This window comes from Procambarus clarkii, chromosome 23 (genome assembly GCF_040958095.1).
Source record: "Procambarus clarkii isolate CNS0578487 chromosome 23, FALCON_Pclarkii_2.0, whole genome shotgun sequence".
NCBI classification, from domain to species: Eukaryota; Metazoa; Arthropoda; class Malacostraca; order Decapoda; family Cambaridae; genus Procambarus; species Procambarus clarkii.
This window is the reverse complement of record NC_091172.1, coordinates 10132999-10145860: the sequence shown is the minus strand read 5'-3', so window position 1 is coordinate 10145860 and position 12862 is coordinate 10132999.

Genomic DNA, 12862 nt, shown 5'->3' with positions numbered 1-12862 from the left:
CAGTATTAAATTGCCTGGTGATTTGTCAGGTCCTGGAAGATCTATCTTATGGATACCTGCTTGATGGGGTTCTGGGAGTTCTTCTACTTCCCAAGCCCAGCCCAAGGCCAGGCTTGACTTGTGAGAGCTTGGTCCACCAGGCTGTAGCGGCCTGGCAGGCCCACGTTCCCACCACAGCCCGGTTGGTCCAGCATTTTTTTTTTAGAAAACAATCTAGTTTTCTCTTGAAGATGTCCACGGTTGTTCCGGCAATATTTCTTATATTCACTAGGAGGATGTTGAACAACCGCGGACCTCTGATGTTTATACAGTGTTCTCTGATTGTGCCTATGGCACCTCTGCTCTTCACTGGTTCTATTCTGCATTTTCTTCCATATTGTTCACTCCAGTACATTGTTATTTTACTGTGTAGATTTGAGACCTGGCCCTCCAGTATTTTCCACGTGTATATTATTTGGTATCTCTCTCTCGTCTCCTTTCTAGTGAGTACATTTGGAGAGCTTTGAAATGATCCCAATAATTTAGGTGCTTTATCGAGTCTGTGTGTGCCGTATATGTTCTCTGTATTCCCTCTATTTCTGCAATCTCTCCTGCTCTGAAGGGGTAAGTGAATACTGAGCAGTACTCAAGATGGGACAGCACAATTGATTTGAAAAGCAAGTGTTAGGTTGTCAGACATCATTATTCTCAAATCATTGAAATGCTGTTTTCCTACTATGGGCAGATTCAATTGTGTTTTGTACCCTGTATTATGTTTCAGATCCTCATTTTTGCTGTACCTGTGTACCTGGAATTTATCACTGTTAAACATCATGTTATTTTCTGCTGCCCAATCGAAAACTTTATTAATATCTGCTTGTAGTTTTTCAGTGGCATCAGCAGAGGTAATTTTCATGCTGATTTTTGTGTCATCTGCAAAGGATGACACGAAGCTGTGACTTGTATTTTTGTCTATATCTGATATGAGAAAAAGGAAAAGCAGTGGTGCAAGGACTGTACCTTGAGGTACAGAGCTTTTAACTGCACTTGGACTTGATTTTATTTGATTGACTATTACTCTTTGTGCTCTGTTCGACAGGAAATTGGGTATCCAGCGTCCTACTTTACCAGTTATTCCCATTGACCTCATTTTGTGTGCTATCAATCCATGGTCATATTTGTCGAATGCCTTTGCAAAGTCTGTGTATACAACATCTGCATTTTGCTTTTCTTCTAAAGCTTCTGTGATTTTGTCATAGTGGTTGAGTAACTGTGACAGACAGGATCTTCCCGCTCTAAATCCATGTTGTCCTGGGTTGTGTAGCTCATTATTTTCCATAAAACTAGAGATTTGATTCCTAATCACTCTATCAAAAACTTTTATTGTGTGTGATGTTATCTTGAGGTTATCTTGAGATGATTTCGGGGCTTTTTAGTGTCCCCGCGGCCCGGTCCTCGACCAGGCCTCCACCCCCAGGAAGCAGCCCGTGACAGCTGACTAACACCCAGGTACCTATTTTACTCCTAGGTAACAGGGGCATAGGGTGAAAGAAACTCTGCCCATTGTTTCTCGCCGGCGCCTGGGATCGAACCCAGGACCACAGGATCACAAGTCCCGCGTGCTGTCCGCTCGGCCGACCGGTCTAAAATTTTTTGCCAAGGCTTTACTACCCCCCTTGTGCAGAGGAGCTATATCTGCAAATTTGCCGCTTCCGGCCTATTGAAAAAAAAAACATGCCTAGATGCTTTCAGCGTTTCGAGCGCTTACGCGGCAAGACCGAAAAGTGCATACTCTTTTGACTGTCCTGACACTAATTGTTGGCGTACGTATTTAATTTTTGTATCGCTGTGCTCGCCATAGAATTGACTATAAGAACGTACCTATAAAATGCCTCGAAAACATAAGGTATATCAACACCAAATAAAGAACTACTGAGATCACTAGCTGAGAGCGCCAAACACCAACAAAATGTTTCTACTCTCTTCATGGTTGTGAAGCCCACAGTTGTGCTACAGCGTTAATTTTGGTATCACTGAAATCGCAATAAAATTCTCTACACGGACATATGCATATAAATATAGATTCAATGTCGTAGCCAACCCAAAACAGTGTGGGAAGTGGCCGAAGTGTTACCCGCGGCGGCATATCGGCGAAACCCGCATTGAAAAGTGTATATTCAATTCACTGTCCTGACATTATTTTTCGATGCATGTATTTCATTTTTGTTCCAATGTGTTCACAGTAGAATGTTCTAGAAGAACATAAGTATAAAAGGTCACATCAGGATGCGTTCGACCGGCAACATATATAAAAACTACGTCGATTATACTCGTCATGTCAATAATACAATTTTTTACCACGATGATTCACTGCCACGCCATTCTCCTAAATAAGCTGTTCGGCTATTAGAAAAAACGTAAATTTCATGGCAAACTTTTGTAAACTATCCCCAAGTAGATCGGATAATAAATGGAATTTATACAAATATTTTTTCTCGTGACTCGTGAGCGCGGCACGCCACCCTACTCAATAGAAATATTGGTGACGCCACTGGAGTCACCAAAGCGGCAAAGTGTTTATTAAGCACAGTTTTCTCCCCGTATCCAGGCTCTTTCTCCATATTACGCTGAGCACTCGTGCTACTGGAACTTATGTTTCTTTATGAATATTGAATTCCACGAGTCAGGCCCAGGAGCTGAGTGCATGGGCATATTGTCAATTTCTCTTTCAAAGTCTTCCAAGTTCGTGTTAATATCCGTTATATTATCTGCAGCTTGAATGCCATTCATAAGGAAGCTGTTTGGATCAACTTTCATGTTGTTTATTGGTGTGCTAAACATAGCCTCATACTGACTTCTTAGAATTTCACTATTTTCTTTGTTGTCATCTGTGTACATACCTTCGGTTGTAATTAAAGGTCCAATACTTGTGGAGGTTTTTGATTTTGTGTATGTGAAAAAATATTTTGGATTTTTCTTTATCTCTTGTATAGCTTTCTGTTCCAATTTCATTTCCTCACTCGTATGATTGCTTCAACGTTTGCTTTATTTCTTCGATCTCCCTCTTTAGGTTTATTTTTCTTTCTTGTGATAGTAGTGTCTGCCCCTAAGCATTTCATATATTTTTTTCCTTCTCCTGTACAGTCGTCTACATTCTCTTTCTAGAGTGGTCCTCTTTCTGATCCTCCTCACAGGCACGTGCTTCAAGCAGACCTTGTATGCTTCAGCGGTCAGTTGAGCTATTCCCTGTGTGGGAGGTTTGCCGCTTAAGACCGTCTCCCATTGAGTGTTTGCAAGGTCTACATTTATTTTTTCCCAGTCAATCCTCTTAATGTTAAAATTAAATTTATTGAATATCCCTTTTCGCTTGTTGGGTCACTTGGACCTACTACCGTTATTTATGCTAGTTTGCACTACAATGAGCTTATGGTCAAGTATGTAGTATCTGAGATTGTAATGTCTCTGATTAGTTCATCATTGTTTGTGAATAACAAGTGTAGTGTGTTTTCATTCCTAGTTAGTTCTGTAATCTGTTGAATGAGCGAGAATTTGTCACATAATCTGAACAGTTCTCTGGCCTGTGGTTGGTTATTTCCCAGGTGGTTTCCTGCTATGATATTTTTGTTTGCCATTCTCCATCTTAGACTTGGTAAATTTAAATCTCCAAGATAATATCTGGAGCTGGGTTTGCTAGATTATCAAGGATGTTCTCTATTTTGTGCATCTGCTCTGTGAATTCCTCAACTGTTGTATCTGGCGGTTTATATATTAGTATAGTAATTAGGTTTATTTTTCTACCTTAATTCCAAGTACCTCTACCACCTCATTAGTTGAGTTTAGTAGCTCTGTGTATACCAGGTCCTCTTTAATGTACAGACCTACTCCTCCATTTCACCTAGTGGCATAATATTCAATGTAAGGTTGGTGTCAAGAGTATCAGGGCACACTACCACTGTGCTTAACTCTAATGATGCTCAGCAGTATTTGATCATGTGTGTATATATATGCCTTGTTTCACCAGCAATATCATCTGTGCAGATGTGTATGGAGTTGTACAATCAAAAATATTTCATTTGGTTAATTTTTAAAATGAAGTTGACATGGTGGTACAGTAGGTGATTTACACAAAATTTTCTCTAAGATGCATGCTTAAATCTGCTTAACACTTTGGCGTTCTGGACCCCCGAGCGCCCCACTATCCCAGGTGGGTTTGGGTGTTCCTTGGGAGCGCGAGGGAGAGCGTGGTAAATTCTGAAAAGTGTATACCCTTTTCAACTTTGTCAGCTCAATTCTCGTCCTACGATTTTCAATTTGGTATTAATGTGTTCGCAATAGAATTCTCTACAAGACTAAATGCATATGAACTCCAAAAGCCCGTCTTACCATCCGCAACTAACCGAGAAAGTTAACCGGGAGCGCACAAGAGTGATAAAATGTTTACACTTTTTTTTTTCAGTTTTGTCAACTCAATTCTCCTGCTAGGTCTTTCATTTTTTTTATCAATGTGTTCGCAATAGAATTCCCAACAGAAGTATATGCATGTAATGTCAAGAACAGCAGCGATCTCCACCTGCCGCCGTGATGAAAACAGGCCGCAGTTACCAGAAAGAGAGCGCTGTGTCACCCCAAGGTGCCTCTCATTACATTAGAGAGCGCTGTAATTCTGAAAAGTGTATACTTTTTTCAACTTTGTCATCTCAATTCTCGTCCTAGGTTTTTCAGTTTGGTATCAATGTGTTTGCAATAGAATTCTCTACAGGACTAAATGAATATAAATCCCAAAAGACCGGCGAGAAAGTGTGTTTCTTACCCGGGAGCAGGCAAGAGCTCTCTCTTCACTTCACTATCTTCACTTTGGACATCTCAATTCCCATCCTAGGTCTTTCATTTTGGTATCATTGGGTTCGCAATAGAATTCCCTACAGGAGTATATGCAAATATAAAGTCCAAAAGCCCGGTGTACCACCCACAGCAAACAGAGAAAGTGACAAAGCATTACCCGCACGAGTGCTAATAAAGGGAAATAAAATGGGTATTCTGTTTTCAACTTTGTTACCTAAATTCTGGTCCTAGTTCTTTTATTTTGGTATCAATGTATTTGCAATGAAATTCTCTACAGGACTAAATGCATATAAAGCCCAAAAGCCTAGCAAGAAAGTGAGAAAATGAGAGCGTGCAGGAGCAATAAAATGTGTACACACTCCACACTTTGGACATCTCAATTCTGGTCCTAGGTCTTTCATTTTGGCATCATTGTGTTCACAATAGAATTCCCTACAGGCGTATATGCAAATATAAAGTCCAAAAGCCCGGCGTTACTAACAGCAAACAAAAAGTGACAGAGTTACCGCCGCGAGCACTATTAAAGAGCAATAAAATGGGTATTCAGTTTTCAACTTTGTTACCTCAATTCTGGTCCTAGGTCTCATTTTGGTATCAATGTATTCGCAATGAAATTCCCTACAGGTGTATATGCATGTAATGTCCAAAACCATGGCAAAATCTTCCCGAAAACGCCGCTACTTTTGCCGTACGGAGGATTCGTACTTTTGCCGTACGGAGGACTCGGTGCCGAGTCCTCGCTGGATGTCCCTGTAGTAAACAGATGACTCAGCATTGAGTCGTCGCCAAGCGAACACTTTCACTCGGCGACGACTCAATACATTCACGGATGCATAAAATTTACATGATCCTGCTATCAATGATAAATGTAATATTAACTTTAGCTTTCTGTCATGGGATGGGAGTGCAAGACCTCCTATTTATAATTTTATTGATGACAAAAACTTCTTGACCTGAAGAACTTGAAACTTACCTTCTGACTACACAGCAAAGCAGCAATAGACACTCTGATAATGCACTTCACACTATAAACTGGGAACAAGAATAATAATAATAATATTATTATTATTATTATTATTAATTTCACCTGGGCTCTAGAGGACTCGAACCACAGACCAAGTGTTTGAGGCAGAAGCTCTATCCACTCAGATACAAGTAGTCTTAATAAGGAAAGATTCCAGAAGAAACTACTGCTATGCTGGAATTTTCAACTTTCCTTTTGAGAACTTTGAGTCTCCAGGAGCCCAGGTGAATGAAATGGTTATTTCCACGGAACTGTGAATGACAATATATATGACACAGGCCTGGATCACTAATTCCTCCGAGCTTCAGTAGTAGTCAGGACGTGTTGAAAATTCCAGCATAGCAGCAGTAGTTGCTTCTAGAATCTTTCCTTATTAAGAATACTCACAGCAGAGAGGATACAGCTTCGGCCTCACACCAGTGGGGTTCGAGTCTTCGAGAGCCCAAGTGAATGAAATGTTTATTTCCACGGAAGTGTAGATGACAATGTTTAATAATAATACAGAGTAATCACACAAACATGATATATCGATGAGAAAATCCATTAGCCGTGATGAGATTTCGAATCTACGTGGTGGGTGCTCACACGCTCTAGACAACTAGGTCGTAAGTGATAAGGACTGCAACCTGGTGTTTTACTGAAGACACACGGGTTTCCTGAGGCTTCCGCTGAAGCCGGACCAGGATTATCACACACAATCTCCCCCATTCACTTTCAATACACAGAATAATCACACTAACATGATATATCAATGAGAAAATCTGTAGAGCTGTGATGAGGATTCAAACTTATGCAGTGACTCCTATGGATTTAATGAGCCCCAGATCAGTGAGGATCAGATCTACACAGATCCCGCAGTGGGATCTCTACCATTATATGGCAATTGATGTTTGCTGCAGCATAAGGGGTTAAAGTTATTTCTTGTTTTGCATGAATAAGCTCTTTAACAAAATTTATCAACCTTTATTTTTAATAAAAAAAAAGTCTGCATGGGTTCAAAGTTGAATTATTAATGCCAAAGATGAGGCAGGGACAAATACATGCATAGTCACTCACAAAGGGTTCTAAAATTAAAGTTTAAAAGAATTTGCTATAATAATAGCAAAACATATTTCAAATTATAATTACAAAAATACTAGTAAATAACTATTAATGGTTAGAAATACATTATTCATCTTTGCAAATACAGCACTGTTCATGAATGTATTGTTTGTTCATGTGAACATAAACCGATCATGTCCACTGAGGTTTCAAGGATCTTTCTTGTGAGCACATTACTAAGAAGTACTGTATAGTATAAGAAACCTTGTTTATTCTTTAGGTAGTTTAAATGCCTAAAATGGCTATCTTTTATGCCAGCAATATACTAGCACTTATACAAAAGAGGTGCAATTCAAAAGGATGACATGTATACATCAGAGCGCTACGACCCTCCATGGCAGGTGTGTAGTTGTCACCGCAGATTACCTTCAGAGTAGCTGGTACCTCCACAGTCATCCTGTACTTCTTGTGCTAACAGTCAATTTGTAATGATGCTTTTTGATGAAACATGGGCATCTTTGCACAGTGGTAGTATCATAACCAATAAGGTTACTTTAATGTTGTGATTATTGCTAGTTGAAAGACCCCAGCATGAGCACAGATGCCAATGAACACCAGAAAACATACATACATAGACATTTACATTACATTTATATATATATATATATATATATATATATATATATATATATATATATATATATATATATATATATATATATATATATATATATATAAATGTCGTACCTAATAGCCAGAACGAACTTCTCGGCCTACTATGCAAGGCCCGATTTGCCTAATAAGCCAAGTTTTCCTGAATTAATATATTTTCTCTAAGTTTTTTCTTATGAAATGATAAAGCTACCCATTACATTACGAATGAGGTCAATTTTTTTTTATTGGAGTTAAAATTAACGTAGATATATGACCGAACCTAACCAACCCTACCTAACCTAACCTAACCTATCTTTATAGGTTAGGTTAGGTTAGGTAGCCGAAAAAGTTAGGTTAGGTTAGGTAGTCGAAAAACAACTAATTCTTGAAAACTCGGCTTATTAGGCAAATAGGACCTTGCATAGTAGGCTGAGAAGTGCGTTCTGGCTACTAGGTACGACTATATATATATATATATATATATATATATATATATATATATATATATATATATATATATATATATATATATATATATATATACATACAACTTTAGAACACTTTCCCACCAGGAGACTCGAACCCTAGCCAGCACAGAAGCCTTCCAGCAACTGGCATAACAGGTACGCCTTAACCCGCTCAGACGGGTGGTGGAGCGGGTTAAGGCGTAACTGTTATGCCAGTTGCTGGAAGGCTTCTGTGCTGGCTAGGGTTCGAGTCTCCTGGTGGGAAAGTGTTCTAAAGTTGTATACTTAACTCTCGTGTTTAGGAGAGTTGTACCATATATATATATATATATATATATATACAACTTTAGAACACTTTCCCACCAGGAGACTCGAACCCTAGCCAGCAACTGGCATAACAGGTACGCCTTAACCCGCTCCACCACCCGTCTGAGCGGGTTAAGGCGTACCTGTTATGCCAGTTGCTGGAAGGCTTCTGTGCTGGCTAGGGTTCGAGTCTCCTGGTGGGAAAGTGTTCTAAAGTTGTATGTATATATATATATATATATATATATATATATATATATATATATATATATATATATATATATATATACAGAGCACCACTTGGTTTCCGAACTTTAGTTATCCGAAACTTCCAGTTTCCCGATTGGGGTTGGGGAGTCATGCTACCCGAACAAAGTTCGGGTAGGAAGGGATCCACCAAGCGTCACGCCGGCTAGTGGTGGTGGGTGGGCGATGGTCCAGTTTGCCCACTGTGACTTCACAGATTCACGGCCTATTATTCCTATTATTTTGAATTGCCATAAGGCTGGAATGTTCATTCTGTGCTTTTGTTTTACATATCTGCACAATCAAGAAACATCTGTGCACCATGTTGGCTCCAAATGCACCCATTGCGTCAGTGATGGCTGACTGGTGGGTGGATGGACGATGGAACTTAGGTGGGAGGCAGTATGAATGAGGGGGGGGGGGGAATCAGTGAGAGAGGGGGGGAGAGAGATGCTAGGAGGGAGGGGGAGGTAGGGAGAGATGTTAGGAGGTAGGGAGAGATGCTAAGAAGGAGGGGGAGGTAGGGAGAGATGCTAGGAGGTAGGCAGGAAGGGATGGAAGTAGTGAGAATTAGGGAGGGAAAGGCAGGCTGGCAGGCACAGGCAGGCAGGCAGGCAGGCTAGCTTGCAGGCAGGGAGTGAGTGGTAGTCACGAGGTTGAACCGCGTGACCTTGAGAGATGGGATGTAGGGGGGCGGGTGGTTTGTTGGTGGTGGGGGCGAGACCGGCTCATTCCCGAAGATAAGCCTAACACACTACCCGTTAGCATGATAGCAGGGGGAGAGGCAGGCTGGCTGGAAAGGAAGCAGGCTGGCAGGCAGGCAGGCTGGCTGGCTGGCAGGCTGGCTGGCAGGCTGGGAAGGAGGCAGGCTGGCAGGCTGGGAAGGAGGCAGGCAGGCAGGCTGGGAAGGAGGCAGGCTGGGAAGGAAGCAGGCTGGCAGGCTGGGAAGGAAGCAGGCTGGCAGGCTGGGAAGGAGGCAGGCTGGGAAGGAGGCAGGCTGGGAAGGAGGCAGGCTGGGAAGACGGCAGGCTGGGAAGGAGGCAGGCTGGGAAGGAAGCAGGCTGGGAAGGAAGCAGGCTGGCAGGCTGGGAAGGAAGCAGGCTGGCAGGCTGGGAAGGAGGCAGGCAGGTAGGCTGGGAAGGAAGCAGGCTGGCAGGCTGGGAAGGAGGCAGGCTGGCAGGCTGGGAAGGAGGCAGGCTGGGAAGGAGGCAGGCTGGGAAGGAGGCAGGCAGGCAGGCTGGGAAGGAGGCAGGCTGGGAAGGAAGTAGGCTGGCAGGGTGGGAAGGAGGCAGGCAGGCAGGCTGGGAAGGAGGCAGGCTGGGAAGGAGGCAGGCTGGGAAGGAAGCAGGCTGGCAGGGTGGGAAGGAGGCAGGCAGGCAGGAAGCGATATATGGGTGTTGAAGTGAACTGTGAACCACGTGACCTTTGAGAGTGTATGGGTTTGGGGTGGGGGGTGGGGGTGGTGTGTCGGTGGTGGGGGGAGAGGGGGAGGTGTGTCGGTGGTGGGGGGAGAGGGGGAGGTGTGTCGGTGGTGGGGGGAGAGGGGGAGGTGTGTCGGTGGTGGGGGGAGAGGGGGGGGTGTGTTGGTGGTGGGGGAGGGACCGGCTGACTCCGTAAGCCTAACCACACTCCACAGACCTGTGACCCAGATTTGTTTCTTAAATGTACAGTACATCATCGTATATTTTAGGCAGGATGTGCCTGCAGGCTGGCAGGAAACATCCAGAGGATGTTTGCCAGACGTCTTAATAATCAGTTAGGAACAATTAAGGACTTTTATAAAGCGGATCAGGACTTCACTTATTGATGAGTACAAACAAAACACGGTCGCATTTACGCCATGAACCTGACGATTTTTTTCCCTAGAGTTTTTTCATAAATTTTTCGGAAAAATTTCTTTTTACATTTCTAGTTTATTTTTCCCCTCTATTTCTCGTATACGAACTTACATGTTAACCGACGGGTCTCGTCCCCAAGGGGTTCGGAAACCAAGTGGTGCTCTGTATATATAATGTCGTACCTAGTAGCCAGAACGCACTTCTCAGCCTACTATGCAAGGTCCTATTTGCCTAATAAGCCGAGTTTTCAAGAATTAGTTGTTTTTCGACTACCTAACCTAACCTAACCTAACTTTTTCGGCTACCTAACCTAACCTAACCTATAAAGATAGGTTAGGTTAGGTTAGGTAGGGTTGGTTAGGTTCGGTCATATATCTACGTTAATTTTAACTCCAATAAAAAAAAATTAACTTCTCACACAATGAAATGGGTAGCTTTATCATTTCATAAGAAAAAAATTAGAGAAAATATATTAATTCAGGAAAACTTGGCTTATTAGGCAAATCGGGCCTTGCATAGTAGGCTGAGAAGTGCGTTCTGGCTACTAGGTACGACATATATATATATATATATATATATATATATATATATATATATATATATATATATATATATATATATATATATATAACTGAAAACTCACACCCCAAGAAGTGACTCGAACCCATACTCCCAGGAGCCACGCAACTGGTATGTACAAGACGCCTTAATCCACTTGACCATCACGACCGGACATAATGAGGTGATAGCCGAGGCTATTTGAACCACCCCACCGCCGGCACTCGGATAGTAATCTTGGGCATAGCATTTTACCAAATCACCTCATTCTTTGGGGCACACGTGAGGAACACAAATGCGAACAAGCCTGAATGGTCCCCAGGACAATATGCAACTGAAAACTCACACCCCAGAAGTGACTCGAACCCATACTCCCAGGAGCCACGCAACTGGTATGTACAAGACGCCTTAATCCACTTGACCATCACGACCGGACATAATGAGGTGATAGCCGAGGCTATTTGAACCACCCCACCGCCGGCACTCGGATAGTAATCTTGGGCATAGCATTTTACCAAATCACCTCATTCTTTGGGGCACACGTGAGGAACACAAATGCGAACAAGCCTGAATGGTCCCCAGGACAATATGCAACTGAAAACTCACACCCCAGAAGTGACTCGAACCCATACTCCCAGGAGCCACGCAACTGGTATGTACAAGACGCCTTAATCCACTTGACCATCACGACCGGACATAATGAGGTGATAGCCGAGGCTATTTGAACCACCCCACCGCCGGCACTCGGATAGTAATCTTGGGCATAGCATTTTACCAAATCACCTCATTCTTTGGGGCACACGTGAGGAACACAAATGCGAACAAGCCTGAATGGTCCCCAGGACAATATGCAACTGAAAACTCACACCCCAGAAGTGACTCGAACCCATACTCCCAGGAGCCACGCAACTGGTATGTACAAGACGCCTTAATCCACTTGACCATCACGACCGGACATAATGAGGTGATAGCCGAGGCTATTTGAACCACCCCACCGCCGGCACTCGGATAGTAATCTTGGGCATAGCATTTTACCAAATCACCTCATTCTTTGGGGCACACGTGAGGAACACAAATGCGAACAAGCCTGAATGGTCCCCAGGACAATATGCAACTGAAAACTCACACCCCAGAAGTGACTCGAACCCATACTCCCAGGAGCCACGCAACTGGTATGTACAAGACGCCTTAATCCACTTGACCATCACGACCGGACATAATGAGGTGATAGCCGAGGCTATTTGAACCACCCCACCGCCGGCACTCGGATAGTAATCTTGGGCATAGCATTTTACCAAATCACCTCATTCTTTGGGGCACACGTGAGGAACACAAATGCGAACAAGCCTGAATGGTCCCCAGGACAATATGCAACTATGCTATGCCCAAGATTACTATCCGAGTGCCGGCGGTGGGGTGGTTCAAATAGCCTCGGCTATCACCTCATTATGTCCGGTCGTGATGGTCAAGTGGATTAAGGCGTCTTGTACATACCAGTTGCGTGGCTCCTGGGAGTATGGGTTCGAGTCACTTCTGGGGTGTGAGTTTTCAGTTGCATATTGTCCTGGGGACCATTCAGGCTTGTTCGCATTTGTGTTCCTCACGTGTGCCCCAAAGAATGAGGTGATTTGGTAAAATGCTATGCCCAAGATTACTATCCGAGTGCCGGCGGTGGGGTGGTTCAAATAGCCTCGGCTATCACCTCATTATGTCCGGTCGTGATGGTCAAGTGGATTAAGGCGTCTTGTACATACCAGTTGCGTGGCTCCTGGGAGTATGGGTTCGAGTCACTTCTGGGGTGTGAGTTTTCAGTTGCATATTGTCCTGGGGACCATTCAGGCTTGTTCGCATTTGTGTTCCTCACGTGTGCCCCAAAGAATGAGGTGATTTGGTAAAATGCTATGCCC